General features: G+C 37.3%; 1 long non-coding RNA gene across 1 annotated transcript in view; it reads left to right on the forward strand.

The window, feature by feature from the left end:
• Nucleotides 1-20,725, forward strand: part of LOC309647088 — an 846,185-nt gene extending 825,460 nt beyond the window's left edge. The window contains exon 3 of the long non-coding RNA XR_014255783.1: nt 17,520-20,725. This is a non-coding gene — a long non-coding RNA (uncharacterized lncRNA). The remainder of the gene's footprint in view (nt 1-17,519) is intronic.
• Nucleotides 20,726-22,364: the final 1,639 nt, after the last annotated feature.

A 22,364-nucleotide genomic window follows, 5' to 3' on the forward strand; every position in this document is an offset into this window, starting at 1 on the left:
CTGTCCATTGATGAAAGTGGGGTGTTAAAGTCCCCCACTATTATTGTGCTACTATCAGTTTCTCCTTTTATGGCTGTTAGTATTTGCCTTATATATTGTGGTGCTCCTATGTTTGGTGTGTATATATTTATGATTGTTATATCTTCTTCTTGGATTGATCCCTTGATCATTATGTAGTGTCATTCTTTGTCTCTTGTAACAGTCTTTATTTTAAAGTCTATTTTGTCTGATATGAGTATTGTTACTCCAGCTTTCATTTGATTTCCATTTGCATGGAATAACTTTTTTCATCCCCTCACTTTCAGTCTGTATGTGTCCCTAGATCTGATATGAATCTCTTGTAGACAGCATATATACGGGTCTTGTTTTTGTATCCATTCATCTAGTCTATATCTTTTGTTTGGAGCATTTAATCCATTTACATTTAAGGTAATTATCAATATGTATATTCTTATTGTCATTTTGTTAATTGTTTTGGATTTGTTTTTACAGGTGTTTTTTCTTCCCTTCCTATTGGTTCCCTTCTATTTTGATTTGATAACTATCTTTAGAGTTATGTTTGGTTTGCTTTTTATTTTTTGTAGATTTTTGGTTTGCAGTTACCATGAGGTTTTGATATAGCAGTCTATATATAAACATGACTGTTTTAAGTTGCTGGTCTCTTCATTTCAAATGCATTTCCAATATCCTGCATTTGCACTCTCCTTTTCTGACAATTGCTGGTTTGGATATCATATTTGTGTGGGCAATTTTCTACCTTTACTGCATCTTTGCCTTTACAGTGAGCTTTTCCATTCATAATTTCTTGTTTCCAGTTGTGGCCTTTTCTTTTCTACCTAGATAAGTTCCTTTAGCATTTTTTTGTAAAGCTAGTTTGGTGGTGCTGAATTCTCTTAGCTTTTGCTTGTCTGTAAAGCTTTTGATTTCTCCACTGAATCTGAACCAGACCCTTGCTTGGTAGAGTATTCTTGGTTGTAGGTTTTTCCCTTTAATCACTTTAAATATATTGTGCCACTCCCTTCTGACCTGCAGAGTTTCTGCTGAAAAATCAACTGATAACCTTATCGGGATTCCCTTGTTTGTTATTTGTTGCTTTTCTCTTGTTGCTTTTAATATTTTCTCTTTGTCTTTCATTTTTGTCAGTTTGATTAAAATGTGTCTTGGCATGTTCCTCCTTGGGTTTATCTTGTATGGAACGCTCTGCGCTTCCTGGACTTTGGTGAATGCTTACATTCCTATGTTAAGGAAGTTTTCAGCTATTATCTTTTCAAATATTTTCTCAGGTCCTTTCTCTCTCTCTTCTCCTGGGACCCTTATAATCCAAATGTTGGTGCATTTAACTTTGTCTCAGAGGTCTCTTAGAATGTCCTCATTTCGTCTTGTTCTTTTTTCTTTATTCTGTTCCACAGCAGTGATTTCCACCACTCTGTCTTCCAACTCACTTATTTGTTCTTCTGCCTCATTTATTCTGCTATTGATTCCTTCTAGTGTTTTTCTATTGCATTTATTTAATTATTCTTCTCTCTTTGTTTGTCCTTTAAATCTTCTAGCTCTTTGGTAAACATTTATTGCATCTTCTCCGTCTGTGTCTCCATTATTTTTCTGAGATCTTGGATTATCTTTACTATCATTACTCTGAATTCTTTTTCAGGCAGATTGCTTATCTTCAACTCACTTAGTTTTTCTTCTGGGGTTTTATCTTGTTCCTTCATCTGGAACATATTTCTCTCCTGTCTCATTTGTCTAACTTTCTGTGTTTGTGGTCTCTGTTTCTCAGGCTGCAGGTTTGTAGTTCCTCTTGCTTCTGGTGTCTGCCCCCTGGTGAGTGAGGTTTGTCTAGGGGCTTTCGCAGGCTTCCTGGTGGGAGGGACTGATGCTTGCCCACCAGTGGGTGGAACCAGGACTTGTCCCTCTGTTTGGCATGACCCTATCAATAGGTGTGTTTAGAGGTAGTTGTGACTCAGGACGACTTTAGGCAGCCTGTCTTCTGATGGGTGGGGTTGTGTTCCCACCCTGTTGGTTGTTTGGCCTGTGCCATCCCAGCACTGGAGCCTGCAGTATGTCGGGTAGGGCCAGGTCTCGATGCCAAAATTGCAACCTCTGAGAGAATTCACACTGATGAGTATTCCCTGGAGCCTCCACCAACAGTGTCCTTGCCCCCACAGTGAGCCATAGCTGACCCCTGCCTCTCCAGGAGAACCTCCAAGACCTGCAGATAGATCTGGCTCAGGCTCCTATGGAGTCACTGCTTTGCCCTGGGTCCTAGTGCACGTGAAACCTTGTGTGCACCCTACAACGGTGGGATCTCTGTTTCCCCTAGTCCTGTGAAGTTCTTGTACTCAAGGCCTCCTGGCCTTCAAAGCCAAATTCTCTGGGGCCTCCTCCTCCCAATGCCAGACCCCCACACTGGGGAGCCTGACATGGAGCTCAGTATTCTCACTCCTATGGAAGAACCTCTGTGATATAACTATTGTCCAGTTTGTGGGTTGCCCACCCAGCATGTATGGGATTTGAGTATATCATGAAAATGCCCCTCTTACCATCTCATCTTCTTCTTTGTCTTTGAATGTAGAATATCTTTTTTGGTAGGTTCCAGTCTTTTTTGTCGATGGTTGTTCAGCAGTTAGTTGTGGTTTTGGTGTTTCTGTGAGAAGAGGTGAGCTCAAGTCCTTCTACTCTGCTATCTTGTCTCCTCCCAGCAGATTTTAAATGAACCAATAAAAGCACCAAAGTATTCCTACCATCTGTTAAGAAACCACTTTTATTTTGAAATTATCAAGGACTATCTCAGAACATTTTTAACCGTTCTAGACCTTTGGTTGATTTTGTTTTCTTTCCAATTCCAGCTTTCATTTTGAATAATCTACAAGTAATTCTCACATGGCAAAAATAATGTTCTGAGTTAATTAAGTTCCATTAAAAAATAACATTTTGGCTGTTTCAAGCTTTTGCCTTTTCAAAAGGATTTCAAATTTTAATGGATGAAAAGAAAAGGAGCAAGCAAAGGACACTGTGATTGGCCCAAAAGGTAAGAGGAAAATCAAGAGAGTATAGTATTAATGAAACCAGGGACAGAGTTTCAAAGAGTGGAAAGAGTGGTTATAGACAACAGAAGAGCCAGGAAAGAGGGCACTTGCTGCACATTCTTACCTGATGACTTCACCTCTCCTTCCCAGCTCTTTCTTCTGGGCCTGAAAATACAGTCATTTCTCCCCTGGCTACTCGTCCCTTCTTTCCTTTCAAAGAATTGTTATAAAAATAGAAAGGAAATTTAAATGCAATAGCATACATGACAGAGCTTTGGAATCTGTAAAACACTGTGTACATGATGAAAGTCAGATGAAAAGACTCATCTAGATGACTCATTCATGTCTTGTCAGTGGAAAAGAGTTATTACAACACAGGTCAGTGGTGACAGACGGAATCCACCACCTCAGCAGGGGACCTATTATATATGTGATGTTTTACCAGCAAATTCCTCAGAATTTGTTATTCACGCTGCCTGTATTTCATCACCAATAATTTACTCCTGCTTCTTATTCTCCGACCTTTATTTTCTCCGTCTACATTTATTGCCCCTGAGCTGCTAACATGGTGCAGGGAATCATTTCAAACACTCAGACTTTAAAAGAACAGGTACAAAAAATAATAGCAGAGTTACAAAATCAAGAACAAATTTAGAGTCATGACCAGACCTCTATTAATAATGCCAGAAATGCCAAAGCTTTAAATGAGTTTATCCTTGAGAAAAAATTAAAGGTCAGAGATAATAAAGACAAAATGGGTTCCTTATTCTTAGTGATGATGGTGTAATATTTAGCAGGCATGGAAAAAAAGAACTATACAACTTCTGTATGACTTTCTTCTTTCCAATCAAGAAAAAGATTTTCAATGAAAAGTTCCAACACTTAAAAAGACAAAAAAAGCACATCTAAGAGGGAGTAGAAGTTCATTTGAATAGGTGAGGAATGATAAGACCATTTAGCTATTTTCAATGTTCCCGTGAAATACTTTCCAGAGCACTAAAAGGAGGCTGTCAATGTCGGCAAAGGACTGCTGGTAGTAATCTTTGAAAACCTGCAGAGAATGAGAAAGATGCAAGATACATGGATATAAGCATGTGCTGATTTTAAAACAAAGAAAAAACTGTCTTCTAGAAACCACATGCTGGGAGAGGTTGCTGTGATTCCCAGTAGAACTCTATACTGGTTACCATAGAAGGGAATCAGTGGCTTCCCACCAAAGCTGGCTGAATACATGCATTTACCTCTCTTCCAAAAACCCATAGAAATCTAAAAGAAGAGTAAAATAAAATTTTAAAAAAAGTTTTAGGAAATTCAGAAGGGGATTACTGATAGTCAACCAGAACAATAAGGAATTCCTGGTCCTGGGATATATTGATGCTAAAATACAGCAGAGATAAGCAATCCACAAGTCCAGACCCATGAAAGAGAACTTCAAAAATGCAAGTTGTCCCAGCAGAATTCTGGAAAATCCTTACAATCATAGTAAGCAGAAGCTGACAGGAAGAAGAGAGCACTCAGCAGGGGCCAGGTAACTAGCAAAGGCAGAACTCTTGTGCCCTAGGCAGTGAATTGTGATAGTTTTTACATGAGAGACTCAAAATGGACAACAGATCCAGAGAATCAGGACCTTGTTGCAGGCAAAAGAGAGCTTCATATCCTTGGAACAAACCATACTCACATCTTAAAGAAAGCCCACCCTCCCTCTGTCACACACAACTACTTAAGTCGAAGCTGATTTAATCCAAACTTGAGCTTCCAGCCAGGCAAACAGTAATCCTTATTCTCCAACCACCAGGTTAGGATCTTGCCTACAGATATGATCAAACAACCAAGAATCATCAACAACCAAGAAGGCAGAAAGAAAAGCACCGAATTCAATAAACAGATCTAACCCCTGAGGAAACACAATATAGGAACACAGAATAAAATGCTAAAATAAGCATATTAGTATCTTCAGGGAGATTCTAGGGAATTCTGAATCTATCAAAATAATGAAATATAGATGACTACTAAACATTTAAGAAGGTATTTAAGATTATTCAAATTAGAGTACGATCTAAAAAAAGAGGGGGAAAAAGGGAAGCAGTGATCACTCCAAGTCAGCATGAACTCATGAAGCACAAGTCATGCTTCAGTCAGTTCATTTCATTTTTTCAGAGGTCATCATCAGACTGGTAGATTGGGAGTGCCAGCAGTGTGTCTGTCTGGAGTCTAGCAAGCTAGTAAATAAAATTTTTCTAGATACAGTACCCTGAAAACAAATTATATCCTACCAGTGATTGATAGAACAAAAAGCTAATAGAAGTTTGTGTTCACCTATTACAGAAATCTTTAATGATTTTTTCCTCTAGATTGTGAACTTCTTGAGAGAAAGAACCATTTTTCTGTACTGCATTCAGTCTATCCCAATTGCCTAGAGGATATTTAGAAAATGACAGATTCTCAATAAATATTTATTGAATGGTAATTAAATTTAATGGTAATTAATACAAAGCCTATGTTTAAAATTATGAGATGAAAGGGGAACAGCTAGCTTCTCCGTTCACTGGGGAACAATGTGGAGGTTTTAGTTTATTACCTGCTTAGTGTTGTTGACATTAGGACATGACTGACAGGAGAGCTATAGAGAAAAGGCTATAGTAATAGACAGTGAGGAACACAGGAGAATTGTGGCAGATTGTGTTTTCCAAAGATGACCATGACAATAGCTCTTATCCCACAAGCTCTTTTTATAATGTCACTTTGACTTTTGACACTCCTCCCACTGAGGAGTAGGGTCTATGTTCCCTACCCTTAAAACTGAGTTAGTTTGTTACTATGGCAGAAATGCCACTTTGTGACTTCCTAGACTAGGTCATAAAAGACAATACAGTTTCTGTCTGGTTCTTTTGGGACACTCACTCTTGAAACTCAAGATGCTACTTGGACAGCTCCAGTGAGGTCTCAGTTAACAGCCAGCATGAACTGCCAAACAAATGAGTGAACAAGTTTCCAGATGCTCCCAGTCTTCAAATCTTCCAAGCTGAGGTTCCCTATGTTTTGGAGAATACACAAGCCTTCTTCTGTGCCTTTTTCAAATCCCTGGTCTACAAAATCTGTGGGCATAACAAAGAAGTTTCCTGTGCCACTAAATTTGGGATGGGTTGTTATACAGCTATCAATAATTGGAAAAATAAGAAAATGGATATGCAAGGTATAATATATTTACTCAGTGGAACATTATGCTGCCACAATAAGAAGCTTCCCAATTGAAATAGAAATAAATGTTTATTATTATTCATTTACTCATTCAAGAAACATTTTTGAGTGTGCTGTGTGCTAAGGGTGGTTCTGAGAATATAACACTGAATGAAACAAAGTTTCTACTCAAAGTTCCCTGCAGGGCCTGTGTATTTTGGTGTCACCTAGTGTTCAGTCCTCAGTTGTCTTGGTTTTAACCATTGATGATAGACCCAGAATTCTATCTTCAGCTTTGAATTGTACCTTGAGCTTCAGTCCTGTATATTTAAATGCTTATCTGTTCTCTTGAATTGAACATGCCACAGGCACTCCAAACTGCTAGTTACTGGTGCTAATACCTACACATTGTCCTGAGCCAGCAACCTGGGACTCACTGGAGATCTCTCTCTCTTCTCTCTCTCTCTCAGCACCTCCTACCACTTCACAAGTCTATCCCCACAGTCACAGAGACTGCTGAGGCTACTCCTGTACCATCTGAATTCATCCCTTTATCTAGCCCACCGCCATTGCCTGGTTCATATCATCATCATTTCTTCACTGGGTTCTATGGTATCCCTGCCACCATATTGCCTCAAATTCACACTGTACAATACTGTTATGTTTTTTTCAATTTACAAATATTATTATGCTATCTTCTTGTTGAAAATAGTTCACGTATACTCTTTAGAATAAAGTCCAAGTCTCATCATTGACATAAAAATGGAGGGAAGTTACAGAACAATGGGCATAGTATAGTTCTACTTATGTAAAATTACATATATATATATATATATATATATATATATATATATATATACACACAGTATAGAAAGATGCTGGGTGTTCAATAAAATGTCAACAGTTGTAATCTCAGATTGAGAAGATTTCAGGTGATTTTTACTTACCTCTTTGTACTTTTATGTATTATTATAATAAGTACAATATTGAAATCCTTTTCAAAAAATAAATGTTTCACTTTTATAGAAACAGTAAAACATTAAATATTAAATATTAAATAAAGAGATTCTTCATGATCTGGCCTTGGCCTATTCAGCTTTGCCATCTCTCCTCTCTAGTCTCCTAGTCCGTACTTTCGCCCCTGCCTCATATTATATTGATTACTTGCATTCTCTCAGCAAACTGTGCTTTTTCAAGCATTCAAACATCCAGCTTCCTCTGCCTGGAAGGCACTTTCCTCTGTTCTTTACTTGTCTGGTCCCTACTCACCTATCAGGGCTCAGGTCAGGTATCAACTCTTACAGAGGTTTTTCCTAACCAACCCCTTCACCAAGCTCCTATGTCAATGTCTACTTCCACTTATTACAACTGCTTCATAACTATCTATTGACCTCCATTTCATAGTGAATCCTACACACCAGGTATCCACAGAACTTACTACAAAGTTGGTACACTAAAAGCATTCAATATAATGTTTTCCTCCTTCATATCAGTGAAGCACTGTTTGGGGAGAAAAAAAGAGGCCAAAGGCAAAGGTTTTGATACTCCACTCCCTGGATTCAAATTTCCAGTTCTGTCACTTGCCAGCTGTGGAACTCTAGACAGGTTACTTAACCTTTCGTACCTTAGTTGCCATATCTGTAAAGTGAAAATAATACTAACCACATCATAGAGTTGTTGTGAGGATTAAGTAATGTCAAGTGTAAACAAGTTCTACATAGCGTAAGCATTTAAAAAATGGTTACTATTATTATTTTTGTCTTCCATTGACTTATAAGCTCCTTGAGGGTTGTGTCCATTATAACTGTATCCCCAGAATCTGGCATATAATAGGTATTTGATGAATATCTATATGATCTTGTATATTCTTGAATCTTCTGAAGAATATTTTCCCTTTATTTAATATCTAATTCATGATTATTTTCTCCCTGAAATCAACTCTCTATTAAGAGCAGCAGGAGAGGGAGTGTGCAGTGTTGGAGGAACTGCATCTCTTTCCTAGGGGTTAGACAACACCCAGATAACTACCCCGCACCCCCCAGCACTGAGGACAGCCACTTGTGCACTTTCCTTTCTTTCCTTCAAAATGTCCTTAGTTTCCACACTTTCTGGTGTATATTGTATTTTCCTGAATCTAGAGCTGTCTCCCTCCCTTCCTATGTCTTTCCTCCTCTGCCCATACCCCACATCTTTGTTAAACAATAGCAAAAAGAATCAAGAAGGTGTAGACATATCTAATCCAGCCCAGATTTTGAACCAAGCCCTTCCTTAGACCATTCAAAGTGAATAATGATTCATATAGAGACCCAATGAAAGGACCTTTAGTCAGTGGCTCACTGGTACCTATAGAAAGGAGAAAGCTGAGTATGCTTCTCTAGTTCTCATTCCTGGTCATTTAAAGCCCATTTGAGAAATAATTCTTGTGAATTTGTAGGAAATATGAAATGAGATGACAGATGTGGAAGGGCTTTTAAAAAGTTAAAAGGCATAAGTCATTATGTTACATTTTGAGGATAAATTCTCCTTTTAATGTCTTCAGTAATAAAAATTGGTGATTTTTACAATCTTAATTTTAAATGCTAAATTTCCCTAAATTAAACATGATAAAAATTTAAAATGTTTATTTATGTCATAGAAGTATCAAGACCTATTATTTTTGGCAAAATCAGAGACTTGGGAAATATTTTGACACTAACCAGGCAAACTCTGGTGAGCAGTAAGTCAACATCCCTTTCCCACACAGGAGTAATTGGGAGGGTGAGAGAGCTAGAATACATCTGCTCCCATTCAGTGGCAAGACCTGAAGTGTGTTCTGCTTAAGATGCCCCAAACCTTGCACAACACAATATTTTTAAGTTATTTACTGAAGAATTCATATAGTTTACTTTATTCTCTACAATAATTTCCTTGAGCTAAATGTCCGCTAAGGAAGTGGAGTTCGAGCTAATCTTTAAGGATAGTAAGAGGGATGGTTGGTATGCATGCCAGTCTGGGAAGGAAGAAAGGAAGGAGGGAAGAAATGAAAGGAGGAAAGGAGGAAGGAGGGGTGGAGGTAGGAAGGGAGGGAGGGAGGGAAGGAAGAAAGGCAGGAGAAAAGGAGATAGAAGAGATAAGAGTGTGTCTGAGGACAGTGAATAAACCAGTTTAGAAACAGTGGAGAATTTATATTCAAAGTAGTAGCATGTTAAGTTTATAAAAATTGGTCTCAGGAAGATTGTTGAGAAATTTTAAGCACGTGCCAAGGAATTTAGACTCCGTTAAGCCAGCAGGATAAGGTAGGAAAAAACATAGCTTTTTTTACTGAGGAATGGAAAGTAATTGAATTAATGAAATTAAAAATAATTGAATTGAATTGCAAAATATGTAAAAGTATCACAGTTCTCAAACATATCTATATTATTGTCACTAGAGGGAGCTCAGCACTTAACTTGTATTCTAAAAGAGTCCAGCATATGGGCAATCACAAGGGCATCCCATTTTGCTGTGTTTGAGGGGGTTTCCAAACAAACCAACACCATTATTTTTCCTAGAAAATGAAAGTGACTGAAAGCATTAACTCTCATGCTTTTCACTGTACGTGGGGCAAGTATAAATACCTTCATCTCCGTGATGCCACTGTCAAAATAACACATACACTTCTTTGAATGCCCCTCTGAAATGGCTCATGCTCTTTGCAGTGGTCCAAAATGGAATGGATGAGTAAAGACTGGAACATGATGCATGAAATGTGCTTCAGTACAGTCTCAGGAGGAGAGTCTATACAGGGTGGTCAGCACAGTAACCTCAGGAACAGGATCTGGACGTCAGATGATGCTCCACCTTTAAGTCTGTATTATTATTATTTGTGAACTGCTCATAAGTACACCTCTTGTGATGGATACATTTTTTAAAAACAAATGAGACCTTTATTTTGTCACCACCATTTATGGCCAAATGTCACTAAACTTTGGGCTCAAGCTGTTTAAAAGAAAAACATTAGATGAGACTTTTAGAAGACAGTAAACATTTACCAAGCCCTGCAGCTGAGGGATTTTGAATAAAAATAAAAGACAATTCTAGGCCTCATAGAAATAATTTAATTAAACCAGCTTTGTAAATAAGAATGAAAAGGATATTAACATTACACATTTTTTTCACAAGCCTGATTTTTTCACAAGCCCAGAAAAAGTCTTTTTTCTTGTTCTCATGAAAGGAATTGAATCTGAACATGGACGTGACAGCCTCCAAAGCTACTTTCTTCATCCCCAGCCCCAAGCACCTCCCACCAAGACTTTTTAATATCCAAAATATTACAAGCTTGTTCACAACATTTTTTGTCAAAATGCACTTTTATCATTCTTCCCTTGGTATAAAGCTTTGTAGAAAAATTAGAAAATTCAGACATGCCAAATGAAGAAAATAACCTTACTGCTCAGAAATAATCTATTTTTCTATGTTAACATATATTCTTTATTAAATATTTTGACAAAAAACAGGATATCATTCATTTTGTTTAATAAACCTTTTTGTTCATATAACCAACCAATAAATCACCTACATCAATATTTTAAAAGTTGAATTGTATTCCATTTTGTGTTTGTACCATATTTATTTAAATAACTCACTACTGTTGGATATTTAGATCGTTTTTGTAATTTTGGCTATTAGAAAAATTGCTAAAAAATTCTTGCAGAGTCATTTTTTGCATGACAACTGTATTTTTTCTTACATTTTGATTTCTTATTTTTTAGAAATTAAGACCTTTTAATCTTTTCAAAAAATTACTATTTCAAAAATAAAATGTGTTCTTTTACATCCTCAATAACTTTTTATGAAACATTGTCCAAGTGCATCATCACCCCCACATCAATCTCAAATTCAAGAAATTTACTTCCTTCTGAACATGTTTTCTGAAAAGCTGCACTCTCCCCCAGAGTCATTTTTATCTAAGCAGTTTCCTGAGACCCTGGTCTAGATTAGACCTCTATTATAACGTCTCATCACACCTTTCACTTGTCCTTCATGGTATTTTTCATTATTGTAATCATATAGTTCATTGTATGAGGATGTGTTTAACTCTGCTAGCCTGTTTGAATCACAAGGACAGGAACCCTGTCTGCTAATTCACACGGTGTCTACAGTAACGAACACAATGCCTAGCAAAAAACATGCACTCAAAACACTTCTTGAATAAATGAAAAGACTTGTAGATTTTAAGTGATTGTGGACTAACAAGTCCACCATCTCATGTGGGCAAGAAATATGATTTAATTTTCTATATTCTGAGTCCCTATTCTACAGGGCTGGCAGAAAATTTAATTTCAGTCATATTGAGGGGTTTCTACATCTTGCCTACCTCACTACCTGCTAAGCCAAAGGTACTGGATCCTACAAAGGACCAAAGCACTGAGGGTGAAATCGGTCATGTTCCCAGATGTCATCGGTCCACTGTTCCTTACTGCATGGTCTCTTTAGGTCTGTGGCTGTTCACAGCTTCTACAACATGTCTGGGACACTTGAACCTTCTCACAAGGCTGCCTGCACAAAGGTCTGCATCCATAAATCAAAACATTCAGCAATTTCTTTTTAGGCCTTGTCACTTTCACAGATAGTGCAAAGAAGAGTGGATTCCTTCTGCACAGATGATCCACGGTCATCTCTTTCTCTCTCTTCCCCACCAGCCAATGGAGCCTATTCCATGAAACCACCAACCTTATTTCTTGACTAACTAAAAACTCATAGAAAAATGGGCAAAAATTATAACCGTAGTTATGAGGACATGCACATAAAAGTAAATACAAATAGTTCTTAAACATATGAAACAATGTTAAACCTCACTCACAAGAAGATAAAAAACAAATAAAAATTATGAGATACCATTTTTAACTTATCAAAATGGACTCTGCCATTCTTGTCTTATGCAAGAGAATATATTGCTGGGGGTGAGGAGGAGATATAGATCGGCCCTACATTAGGGTAGATAAAAGCTGTCTGAAAATTCTTTGTCCCCAGTTGCCAGGTCCTCCTAGACCAAGTGTCACACATGTAAGTTGATAAAAGAAATTTTCACATATTGAGATATAGGGAAGTCATTCTGGCTTAACTTGAATTTTATGTTAACTAAATTAGCCTGTTTGTGGCCTATCAAACATACTTTGTACATCTGCTTTAATTATTAGACAAAAGAATACATTGACCAAAAGTAAAGAATGTCCATGTTAAAAATAAAGATTAAGTGTCTCTCTTCCTGGGATGCCAATGCTTGTACTCCTTCAATAAGACTCCCTTCCCAGGTACCAAGGCCATACTGACTTGCTGTGTACATGCTGGTCTGTTTTTTGTTTGTTTGTTTTTGAAAGCTTGAAGAAATGTAACCCTGACTTGTTTAATGTTCTTTGCTCTGACAAGATATAAAACTGTGCTGGAAACCATGCTTCTCTGGGAGCAGTTTCTCAGAGTATCTGGGAAGCAGGCTTCTGAGTCAGTCTTCAGTTTGGCTCAAATAAAACTCTTTTCTCTTCTTATTATTGATTATTTTCATTGACATTACTGGGTGTAGTCAACAGGAGATCAGAAAAACCCACCTGAGGTCACCTGGAGTCTACTTTGTATTGGTACTTGGTACCAGGAACGGACCTCCTTTTTTTTTTTTTTTTTTTTTCCTGCGTGTGGGGGAGCACACAGAGGGGGGAAGCACGGACCTCTTGAGCCCTCCCTGGCTTCACAGCACTCTTCAGGTAATTCAGTGAGTTTTCCCTGATATCTGGATCTCCTTATATTTAAGTGATGGTTCATGACTTTTATTTGAGCCGTTACCTTAAGACTTGGAGTCTTAAGGGGCTACCGATAAAAATCCTAGGCAGAGGACCTGGGGGAAATTCCTAGGCAGAGGACCTAGGAGGAATTTCTAGGCAAGGGACCTAGAGGGAATTCCCAGGCAGGAAGGCCTGGAAGCAATTTTGGAGTGAATTGGGTTGGCTGATTTTTTATGTAGCTTAAAATTGGAAATTTAAATTTAGATTTGTACTTTAAAATAAAATAAAACTAAAAGAAAGTGGGAGATTGTGCTTCTAAAGCCCCCAGATCCCAGACAGGCAGCCCCCACTGGAACTCTGGTTAGCTTCTACAATTGGTATGGAGCCCATTATTGCAAGTACTTATCTAACCTTAAATTGGCCAAGATGAAACTTTTTTTTTTGACATTCCAAAACTGATTTTTGCATGCACAATTACAGCTGGCTTGAAAACACCTTTTCAAAATTCTGACCTTGAGAGAGAAAAGTACTCCTAGGAGAAAGCTTGACATTAACTTTTATCATGTCCTTGAAGTAAAAACATAGCCCACGTTGCCTGAGGCTTTGGCCTTGGGTTAATTGGTTGAACTTCAAGCCAAGGAAAACAACAGGAAAGAGGCTTTTTGAACTCAAGTAAATAAATTTAACTTATTCCAACCGTTATTTTTGGTTTTGCCTTTGCCAGGTGAATTGCCAAGACACGTGCAGACATGATTCCCTATCTTTCTATTTGTATGTTGTTTGTTTTTAAACAGAGAGATCCTTGCTTGGAAAAAATTGAAAAGAAAAATAGTTGGACTTTACCTTTTTTTTTTTTTTAACATCTTTATTGGAGTATAATTGCTTTACAATGGTGTGTTAGTTTCTGCTTTATAACAAAGTGAATCAGTTATACATATGTCCCCATATCTCTTCCCTCTTGCATCTCCCTCCCTCCCACCCTCCCTATCCCACCCCTCTAGGTGGTCACAAAGCACCGAGCTGATCTCCCTGTGCTATGCGGTTGCTTCCCACTAGCTATCTATTTTACGTTTGGTAGTGTATATATGTCTATGCCACTCTCTCACTTTGTCCCAGCTTACCCTTCCCCCTCCCCGTATCCTCAAGTCCATTCTCTAGTAGGTCTGCAACTTTATTCCCGTCTTGCCCCTAGGTTCTTCATGACCTTTTTTTTTTTTTTTTTTTAGATTCCATATATATGTGTTAGCGTACGGTATTTGTTTTTCTCTTTCTGACTTACTTCACTCTGAATGACAGTCTCTAGGTCCATCCACCTTGCTACAAATAACTCAGTTTCATTCCTTTTTATGGCTGAGTAATATTCCATTGTATATATGTGCCACATTTTCTTTATCCATTCATCCGATGATGGACACTTAGGTTGCTTCCATGTCCTGGCTATTATAAATAGATCTGCAATGAACATTTTGGTACATGACTCTTTGAATTATGGTTTTCTAAGGGTATATGCCCAGTAGTCGGATTGCTGGGTCATATGGTAGTTCTATTTTTAGTTTTTTAAGGAACCTCCATACTGTTCTCCATAGTGGCTGTATCAACTTACATTCCCACCAACAGTGCAAGAGGGTTCCCTTTGCTCCACACCCTCTCCAGCATTTATTGTTTCTAGATTTTTTGATGAGGTCCATTCTGACCGGTGTGAGATGATACCTCACTGTAGTTTTGATTTGCATTTCTCTAATGATTAATGATGTTGAGCATTCTTTCATGTATTTGTTGGCAATCTGTATATCTTCTTTGGAGAAATGTCTATTTAGGTCATCTACCCATTTTTGGACTGGGTTGTTTGTGTTTTTGATATTGAGCTGCATGAGCTGCTTGTAAATTTTGGAGATTAATCCTTTGTCAGTTGCTTCATTTGCAAATATTTTCTCCCATTCTGAGGGTTGTCTTTTCGTCTTTTTTATGGTTTCCTCTGCTGTGCAAAAGCTTTTAAGTTTCATTAGGTCCCATTTGTTTATTTGTGTTTTTATTTCCATTTCTCTAGGAGGTGGGTCAGAAAGGATCTTGCTGTGATTTATGTCATAGAGTGTTCTGCCTATGTTTTCCTCTAAGAGTTTGATGGTGTCTGGCCTTACATTTAGGTCTTTAATCCTACCCTTTTTTTTTTTTTTTTGTCCCATAGGAATTTGTTTTTGCTCTTTGTGTGTATGTTTGCATTTGTCTTGTGTGTAAGTGTGCCAGCTATGGGAAACTCAAATTCGTTTCCTGAATTCAGCCCCTTGAGGTACATTCTCCAGAATTGGACTGCTTTCAGTTACAAACCAATGAAATGTAAAATGATTATTTTCCTTTGTAATATGGTCTGGCCATAATACTCCCTAAATTAAATTTTAAGATGAAGCTATGAGATCTCTGTCTGTCTGGATACATGTATGTCTCAGTATGTGTCTTTGTCTTTGGATAGTACTGTTGAGGTTAATCTGTAAATGAGCTCTATTTAAGTGGCTTAAAGAAAAGTAAGTGCTTACAAACCAAACATTTCTAATAACAGGGAAAATAAGCTAAATAAATTTCAGGTTCATGTGATCTGGAGAATATTCAGTATTAAACTAATACCTGGTATTGAAATTAGTTTAAGTTTGTTGTTTAAGTTTGTTAATTAATACAGACATATCTTTAGAATCATCAACATTTAGTACTTTTATTGTACCTGGGTTTACTGAAAGTCAGTAAGTTCATACTATATCTGTTGAAAATTTGTCAGCAAGAAAATTAACTTGGTATGGGATAAAAGCTTTTGAGTAAACACTTTGGGAATAATTATGTTTTAGAAATGTCTACTTAAAAATAGTTTTTCCAGATTTTTGTTAACTTAAAACTTTAGAGTTTTGCTAAATTAAATGATGAGAATTCATTGAAGGTCTAGGTCATTTTAATTAGGATAAAATATTGGAACATTAATTGCTGAATAAATCTAAGTTTACCTACTTTTTTCTTCTTGCGAGAGGGAAACTATAGATGTTTGGGTTTATTAAACATGCGTCTTGTACCACATAAAAGAGAAATTATGCTATGAGAAAAAGGTATTTAGAGGTTATGGAATATGTTCTTAAGTTTTCTAATCAGAAAATGCTGATATAACAAACATTCAATTACTTCTTTCTTTCTTGGTTTTGTTAAGGTTTTTAAGGGTTAAATTTATAATATGTAATTAAAGTTACTAAAATAATAAGGGAAACATTTCAGTGTGTAAAGAAAGTAGGATGTATGTTGGTGACAGAAGATATGAAGAATGGAAATATAGTTGTTGGGGAAAAAAAGGAATTTTGTATGTGGTCAGGATTGATTAAGATTAGATTGAAGTTAATTAAATACATGAATTTTGTTATAACAGTAAGCTATTGCAAGACTAGAATTTGGTTTTCTCTCTCTATTAAGAAAACAAGGTTTTCTTGGAATGCTGCTTTTGATAACAGATCGTGTGAATTTCTTTGTCTTTAAGTGATTTGTACTTGATTTTAAAATCTTTTCTTAATTTGGTTGAGAGAATAAGTATTATTTCACAATGACATGATTCTATTTGACCAAATTTTTTGAAATTTTTGACAAACTCCTGAATGTCAAATTTTAATTAAAGTTCTTCTGACCTCCAGCAAACTTTGGGATGCTTCACAGGGTCCATGAGGCATCTCAGAAAAAATATTAAACTAACTAGGATTTTTTGGTAGATTAAATTATAGGGGAAACATTGTCAAATAAAAGGTAACATTAAGCCCTCTTTAAGTTATGTCTATATAAATATATCTTATAGATGTTCCAGAAATTATATGGAATTCCTGAAATTCTTATATGTTCTGATATAAAATGTTATCTGTCATCAAAATTGAGGCTCACACTAAAGGGATTGAACCTACTTTCATGCAAAGGCAGCAAAAACAGAATCTGTAAGATTATGGCACATATAAAGTCTATTCTGCTTCTACAAAAAAATTAACCCCTCATTGTCAGACTTTTGCCATCCTGATGTCCTTGTAGCATGGCAGCAGTCTGCTCCTAAATCAGAGATATTAAGATGGGTAAACAAATAGCTGTAAATTAAACAGTCAGGGCTATGGGAAATCTACAATGGCTCTCTGGCAAACTCCATCTTTTTATTTGATGGGTTAAAGGCTTCCCTTGCTGCAAGACTGATGCATTTACAATGAAAAAAGAAATGGTCAAAAATGTGTTTTCCTACAAATAGAACTACCATACGACCCAGCAATCCCACTACTGGGCATATACCCTGAGAAAACCATAGTTCAAAAAGAGTCATGTACCAAAATGTTCATTGCAGCTCTATTTACAATAGCCAGGACATGGAAGCAACCTAAGTGTCCATCATTGGATGAATGGATAAAGAAGATGTGGCACATATATACAATGGAATATTACTCAGCCATAAAAAGAAATGAAATGGAGGTATTTGTAATGAGGTGGATGGAGTTAGAGTCTGTCATACAGAGTGAAGTAAGTCAGAAAGAGAAAAACAAATACAGTATGCTAACACATATATATGGAATCTAAGGGGGAAAAAAAGGCCATGAAGAACCTAGTGGCAAGACGGGAATAAAGACACAGACCTACTAGAGAATGGACTTGAGGATATGGGGAGGGGGTGGGGTGAGATGTGACAGGGTGAGAGAGTGTCATGGACATATATACACTACCAAATGTAAAATAGATAGCTAGTGGGAAGCAGCCGCATAGCACAGGGAGATCAGCTCGGTGCTTTGTGTCCACCTAGAGGGGTGGGATAGGGAGGGTGGGAGGGAGGGAGATGCAAGAGGGAAGAGATATGGGAACATATGTATATGTATAACTGATTCACTTTGTTATAAAGCAGAAACTAACACACCATTGTAAAGCAATTATACTTCAATAAAGATGTTTAAAAAAAAAATGTGTTTTCCCCTTGGGGTATACTTTCTACAATCTCCAGTGATCAAGGCACCCACTTCAATGGATAAATCATACAACCCTTAACAAAAACCCTCACAAACTTCTTGAAATTATCAGTCACTATCATCCTCAATCATCAGGCAAGGTCAACAAAACTAATGGAAAAACTGGACTGAAACAAAACAAGAATTAACAACATAGGATTGAATGAATTGATAAATGTGATTCTAATTCTTATGACTTTTTGTCTGAAATATTACTGGCTTTTAATCTTTGTTTTTCAGAGATAAGGAAACCTTTCACTTAAGGTCATTATGACTTACAGCAATTTGGTAAATTACACCTTTGTAAACAGAATGGAAGCATTTATCTTTTCTCTCTGCCTGATCCCTTCAGAATTTGGAAGCTCTTAGGTTCCTAACAGCCTTTCCAGGTAAGTAAATAAGGCCAATTCCTGGCAGATGCAGGAACCTCAAGATATTTTGGAACTCAAGATGAGAGGAATCCACCTAAATCTGCAGGTATTGCAGGTAGAATCTAATGGCATGGCTTTCCTGGCCTTGAGAGAGGCTTTTTAAAAGTTCAATCTGAGATCCCTTATGAAACGTTCCAGCAAAGCCAAATTCTAAAGAGCCCGTATGATCAATTACACTTATGTAAATAATCAGGCCAAGTATATTGAAACCAGACTAATTTTGCAAACAAATCAGCTTAATTTTAGTCTGTTAAAAACGAGGATAATTTAGAGAGGGAAATTATGTTTCAATGATATGCCTTTGGGGATTTGATGTTTTATATATACTGAGGTTTTGTATTTACTACCTACATCCAAGATGCTTTTTTGTTGTATGTCACATTATTGTAAAGTTTAACTGAATCAGTAGAAGGTTATTCTAAGCTTGTTTCTGAAGATGATCACAGTAATCTATCTTTGGATGAAAATCAGATGCTCTATGACCTGCACCCAGGAGATTATGCACACTGGAAAAATATAATTTAAAGGACTCTCTCCAACTTAGATGGAAGGATCCTTACCAGACCCCTCCACCTAAATGGACTTCATCCCTTACTTCTGACACCGGCTTTGACAAACTAAGATCAACACCACCAAGCCAGGATGGGAAGAAGATGACAGCAGTACCAGACAGCTAACCCAAGAGTTGGAACCAGGCCTACTAATCTACCTTTACTATTTATCAAATGTCTGTCTATCAAAATTTAAAGTTACTGTTTTACTTCTGACTGTACTTTTGCCCTGGTGTTCAGGTTGGAAAGAAAATTCCTTAGTAAAGCTATCACAGAGTATAGCTACTGAAGGCAATCTAACCAATTGTTGGATCTGTCATCAAATTCCTCGGTCAATACAAGACCAAAATAAGCCCCTTATAATTCCTGTCAGTCACCAACTTTTCAGATGTTCCTAATGTAACCACTTACCTAGACCAACCTCCCTCTGACCTAACTTTCAGGTTCAAATTCTTCAACATATTAAAATGTCCATCCCTTGCCTGATACTATCCTCAGTCCTTGAGACTGAGCACAACTTACCCTAGGACCCCCTTGCTCTGTCCCTTACTTAATTAAAAAATGTCTCTCAAAATGCAAGTAAATTATGCCAGCAGCTCCCTTATATCAAATACCATATAGATGGCTTTTGAAAAGCTTGCAGGAGAAGTGACCCATGGTTTAATTAACCATGTTAATGAAACTTCCAATTAATGAGGCTATCGATGAGAGTACTGTGGGAAGGATCACTTGTGCTCCCCCAGGTTTTGTCTTCATATGTGGTATTAGAATTGATCCACCTTCCCAAGGATGGGCACATAAATATCTTAGCAGCTGGCAAATAGGAGGTTTATGGTTATTGGGACATTATGTTACCTCATTAGCTATATACAGGGAAACAGATGAACCTCCTGTTCTCCCCATTACAGAGTTAAAAGATCTATGTTATCAGGATACCAAGATACCTGGTGGCAAAGTCTTTTGGGAATCTTAATTCCTAGTGCAGGAGTATATGTAAGCAGGAATATGCTCAGAAATCTATCAGTCACCATTGGTTAAATAGCCAAAGAGACTGCAAAAAGCATAGCAGTACAACAGACATCCTTAAATTCCTTAGCCCAAGTAGTATTAGATAACAGAATTGCCTTAAATTTTCTGCTGGCTAAACAAGGAGGTGTTTGTGCTATTGCTCATACTACTTGTTGTACTTATATCAGTACCTCTGGAGAAAGAATGTCTCAAAAGCAAAATAGTTACGAGATGAAAGAAAAACTGACCCTTTCAATGACTTGTTTAGTTGTCTCCCTTCAGGAACAGGCAATTCTTTTTGCTCTGCTTTACAAATAATTATCATTTTCATAATATGTATTATTATTATTTTCCCAGCTATCAAGCTACTCATGATGTGTATCACCGCTTGCTTCAAGTCTACTGCTAATAAAAGCTCATGTACAATGTTTGTGTGACAATTCAATATGGTTGATAAAATGTATAGCCGATGAAATTCTTCCCTGTCAATATATCTTTGTGCTTATCCATTACACTCAGTTAATTCCTGGCCTTCCCTGGTGGTGCAGTGGCTGAAAATCTGCCTGCCGATTCCGGGGACATGGATTTGATCCTTGGGCCATGAAGATCCCACATGCTGCGGACCAACTAAGCCCATGCGCCACAACTACAGAAGCCCACGTGCTCTAGGGCCCGTGTGTTGCAACTACTGAGCCCGCATGCTGCAAATATTAAAGCCCGCAAGCCTAGAGCCTGTGCTCTGCAACAAGAGAAGCCCCCACTCACCACAACTAGAGAAAGCCCACACGCAGCAATGAAGACCCAACGCAACCAATAAAAAAAAAATTTTTTTAATTAAAAACAAATAACATAAAAGGGAACTCCCATAAGGTTAACAGCTGATTTCTCAGCAGAAACTCTACAAGCCAGAAGGGAGTGGCATGATATACTTAAAGTGATGAAAGGGAAGAACCTACAACCAAGATTACTCTACCCGGCAAGGATCTCATTTAGATTTGATGGAGAAATCAAAAGCTTTACAGACAAGCAAAAGCTACGAGAATTCAGCACCACCAAACCAGCTCTACAACAAATGCTAAAGGAACTTCTCTAAGTGGGAAACACAAGAGAAGTAAAGGACCTACAAAAACAAACCCAAAACAATTAAGAAAATGGTCATAGGAACATACATATCGATAATTACCTTAAACGTGAATGGATTAAATGCCCCAACCAAAAGACATAGACTGGCTGAATGGATACAAAAACAAGACCCATATATATGCTGTCTACAAGAGACCCACTTTAGACCTAGGGACACATACAGACTGAAAGTGAGGGGATGGAAAAAGATATTCCATGCAAATGGAAATCAAAAGAAAGCTGGAGTAGCTATACTCATATCAGATAAAATAGACTTTAAAATAAAGAATGTTACAAGAGACAAGGAAGGACACTACATAATGATCAAGGGATCAATCCAAGAAGAAGATATAACAATTATAAATATATATGCACCCAACATAGGAGCACCTCAATACATAAGGCAACTGCTAACAGCTATAAAAGAGGAAATCGACAGTAACACAATAATAGTGGGGGACTCTACAGTGGAGAAAAGACAGCCTCTTCAATAAGTGGTGCTGGGAAAATTGGACAGGTACATGTACAAGGATGAAATTAGAACACTCCCTGACACCATACACAAAAATAAACTCAAAATGGACAAAAGACCTAAGTGTAAGGCCAGACACTATCAAACTCTTAGAGGAAAACATAGGCAGAACACTCTATGACATAAATCACAGCAAGATCCTTTTTGACCCAGCTCCTAGAGAAATGGAAATAAAAACAAAAATAAACAAATGGGACCTAACGAAACTTAAAAGTTTTTTCACAGCAAAAGAAACCGTAAACAAGACCAAAAGACAACCCTCAGAATGGGAGAAAATATTTACAAATGAAGCAACTGACAAAGGATTAATCTCCAAGATTTACAAACAGCTCATGCAGCTCAATAACAAAAAAACAAACAACCCAATCCAAAAATGGGCCAAAGACCTAAATAGACATTTCTCCAAAGAAGATATACAGATTGCCAACAGACACATGAAAGAATGCTCAACATCATTAATCATTAGAGAAATGCAAATCAAAACTACAATGAGATATCATCTCACACCGGTCAGAATGGACCTCATCAAAAAATCTAGAAACAATAAATGCTGGAGAGGGTGTGGAGCAAAGGGAACCCTCTTGCACTGTTGGTGGGAATGTAAATTGATACAGCCACTATGGAGAACAGTATGGAGGTTCCTTAAAAAACTAAAAATAGAACTACCATACGACCCAGCAATCCCACTACTGGGCATATACCCAGAGAAAACCGTAATTCAAAAAGACACATGCACCCGAATGTTCATTGCAGCACTATTTACAATAGCCAGGACATGGAAGCAACCTAAGTGTC

This window comes from Balaenoptera physalus, assembly GCF_965194825.1.
Source record: "Balaenoptera physalus genome assembly, chromosome: 17".
In the NCBI taxonomy this organism is placed as follows: Eukaryota; Metazoa; Chordata; class Mammalia; order Artiodactyla; family Balaenopteridae; genus Balaenoptera; species Balaenoptera physalus.